Source organism: Montipora capricornis, chromosome 14 (assembly GCF_036669925.1).
Source record: "Montipora capricornis isolate CH-2021 chromosome 14, ASM3666992v2, whole genome shotgun sequence".
NCBI lineage: Eukaryota > Metazoa > Cnidaria > Anthozoa > Scleractinia > Acroporidae > Montipora > Montipora capricornis.
Genome location: NC_090896.1, coordinates 30,094,465 through 30,098,123, shown reverse-complemented (window position 1 = coordinate 30,098,123; position 3,659 = coordinate 30,094,465). Strand labels below are relative to the sequence as shown.

General features: G+C 42.2%; 1 non-coding gene across 1 annotated transcript; it reads left to right on the top strand.

Moving 5' to 3' along the window:
- The first annotated feature begins 1,220 nt into the window (after positions 1 to 1,220).
- Positions 1,221 to 1,302, top strand: Trnas-gcu (transfer RNA serine (anticodon GCU)). The gene has a single exon. It is a non-coding gene; the product is annotated as a tRNA-Ser (tRNA).
- The last annotated feature ends 2,357 nt before the right edge of the window (positions 1,303 to 3,659 follow it).

Genomic DNA, 3,659 nt, shown 5'->3' with positions numbered 1-3,659 from the left:
GCGACTAAATATTGAATATTTCCGATTTTATTGTGTTTCAAAGTGGTCAAGTTTTACAAATGCGACTGGGCTTTGTAGCAAACAGAAAATATTCTTCTTCGTGTTCTCGTTTTCAAGTTTTTCTGTAAACTCTTTAACTTCTTCGTCGCTGATGGACGCAAATCTGCTCGCCATGCTTTTATTCTAAACAACAAACGCGACGCAAGAAACCAATTCAACAAAAGCAAAAGGCGGGAATCGTGACGTCATTGAACGATACGACACTCACAAAGGTGACATAAGGAAAATACGCCACTCGGGTCCCGGATGAAGTGGCACATGGAATCTACGAGTGGTTTAGTTCCCAGTGAAACACTCTCCTCCATATAATAATGATAAATACTTAGCTTGTTTTTGGTGGTCTTTAAAAATTTTGCTTCTTTTACTAAAACCCAGTGTCAACTGCAGTACACTGGCCATTTTTAAGTTCCCGCCAAAAACGCGGGTTCTAGCCCATGTAACTTCCCGCCAAAACCGCGGGTTCTATCAGTGCGACATTGGAGAGCTTTAGATTGTACGACGAAAATGACTACGAGTATGAACGAGTACGAGATTTTTCTCATAGACCAGCGTCCTTTTGGCGGGAAATACGTGATACCGTCGTCATTTTAGAACGAGGTTGTGCAAAAATGTCGTCGTGTTAAAACAAGTCAACAACTCGCTATCAGTTTTGGCATTTTTCTGATCAGCAAAAAGGCGCATTTACCAGCAATAAGAATAACTGAGCAACCTATACTGCTAACAAAGAGTAAGATTAATCGACGACTGGGTTATAAATCTTCTCGGTATTTTCGCTAAAAACGGGCAGTCAAATCTCGTACTCGTTCTCGTCCTCGTCCTAGAAACTTAAGCTCTCTATTCGGGAGTTTAAGGGTGTGGTACTTAACTACAGAAAAACAATGGTTGCCAAGGAAGATTTTTGGTCAAGTGCCCTACAAAAATGTTGCATTAATGGTTCTTTGAAGTAACTTTTTCAATAGCAATCTGGCATAACTTCAATCAGTAGGCGCATGCACAACTAGTCCCAGTCCTCTGCCGTACGTTTCAGTGAAAAACATGAAAAAACTCTTAGGAAACGAAAAGGAAAAGGCGTTTTTTCACCGGATGGGAACCGTTCCATAATTTTTTCGTAAACTGTAGCATGAAGTTTCTATTTGACAAAAGACACTCTCACTTAATCGGACGAGGTGGCCGAGTGGTTAAGGCGTTGGACTGCTAATCCAATGTGCTCTGCACGCGTGGGTTCGAATCCCATCCTCGTCGGTAAGTTTTAGTTTTAAGCTCGTTGCAGCCGTCCAAAACTTGTATAATTTAAGGTTTGCTCACTTTCCACTTGTCTGAAGACAACAACAAACTACCGAGTGGAGCCACCAGGGGCCGGGTTCTCGAAGCATGGTTAGCGCTAACCGGCATTAAATACCAGGTTCTGACACCTCAAACGGGTCCCTGGATCTTTTGAGGTTGGCATTAGATTCCATCCACCAAAACCACCCTGGCAGAGAGAGAGACTGAGGTTGAATTCAAACACACTTCGTGACGCCTTGTACATAGTACTTCGTGTCAAGCCACTTAGATTTAACATTTAGAATATCTATACAGAAAGTATCCCAAACATTCATAAAAGCTAACCTTAGGCCTAGAAACTTTTCTTTAGTCCTAATTAGGCCTACGGTTAGCTTTTATGAATGTTTGGGATACTTTCTGTATAGATATTCTAAATGTTAATGTGAAGGTGGCTTGACACGAAGTACTATGTACAAGGCATCACGAAGCGTGTTTGAATTCAACCTCAGTCTCTAATGCCGACCGATCTTTGATGTGTCTATAGAGTGTTTTCACTCACGTGATCAGTAAACTTGTTTTTTCACCGAAACAAAAGAAAACGTTTGCATGATAATAGAGCTCAATTCCTGGAGGATTAGTTGGGGACACCAACATGGCCGCCGTTATATTGTTTAGGTACACCAACATAGGCACCGTGACGTCACGTGAAAACACTCCAGAAGTGACAATTGCTTAAATTGTCAAGAGGATCATTTCTCTCTTCCGTAAAAGTGTGATATATCGGGCAAATCAGCGTTGTGTGCACATCACTGAGTGATCTTTCAAAGGAAACTAGACGCTCCGTGAGCGTAAACTGGGTTTACCACATGTATTGCATGTGAAGCTGCCACTTAAAGGGGTACTAAAAAACAAACGCCCGGCATGTTAGCTACGCCATGCTGACATGGCACAGCAAGGTCAAAACCGCTGTCTTTTTTTTTTTTACAACGTGTTTTAGAGTACTTTTTTTTTTTGGCCCTCAATTTCGGCGGTGAGTATAAATTATTTACACAGATATTATCTCCTCCTCCTCCTCTCCGTTACTAATAACGGCTGGTTATCCAGCGCTATCCCTCTTGAACGGGGAGTGCTCAAAGGCTGTCCGTTGAGTCCTCTTCTGTATTTCCTGGTGGCTGAAACCCCTGGGTCAGGCTATTCGCCGGGACCCCTCCATAGAGGGAATTCCAATGCCCGGTTCCCGAGGTAAACAGAGCAAAGTCTTTCAATCATCTTCCGCTTAGGATACGTACCTCATCATCTGTAAATATTTTAAAGAACGCTTTATATAAACATCTTAAATTAAGTCAGATTAATTTCGGCAATTTGTATGTATTTTACAATGGCACGGTAATTTAGTATAATATACTCCATTTGACTTGTAATATAATCTAGAGGGCCACAAGTTTATTAGTTCTTTTACTATTATGTGTTACGCCCTTTAAATAAAGTTTGATTGATTGATTAATTGATATGCCGATGACACCACCCTAATCTTTGGCTAACGAGTTCTCTATTAACCGCAGCTTTCGTATCATGGACACTTTTGAGAAAGGCATCGGCTCACGTCCAAATACACGAAAAACCGAGGGCTTGTGAATAGACAAACCTGCCCGCTTGTGCATATAGTTTTGCATGGGTTTTCTCTCTAGCCAATCAGCTTTACTCCTCTCCTCTCGGATTTTCACCGCATTTGTACTCTTTAATACGGCCTTCGTAGTGGCTCCCAACACACCCATTCTAACGCCTTATCTATTTTTCCGTTTAACCTCACGCTGAACGAACTCTTGGCAGCGAGGAACCTTTATACCTTCAAAGGCCGGGCGTCCAGCGCACAAAATGTTATAAATAAAGGCACTGCTTACACCAGCGCCATTATGCGGCCTTCAACCTTGCACCTTCTCCAGTTTTGTTAAGACCTGGGGATACATACAACTATTGTGCAGAGTCGACAATAAGACCCTCTCGTCCTCACTTGACATTTTACCTCGTGCCCCGTTTTCCTCCTTGTCTCGACTTAGGAAATTTAGTTGCCGGTCCCCAGGCCTCTTCGTTTTCCCCCTATATTTGCAAAGACTTCTGGGATCGCCAGGGGGCAAACAAACCAGTCGATTTCGCTGTTCGAGTAAAAATACGCGATTAGAAACATTCAATAAGAAGCATTTGCGGGTTTTAAGCTCGAGTTAAAATTGGGAGATTAGAAACGTTCAATATGGGGTATTTGTAGGATTTCAAGAAATTTAAATCGTTCGAGTTTAAGAAGTAGTCATAGGTGTTGGCGATCACCGTGCAGTGAGTGT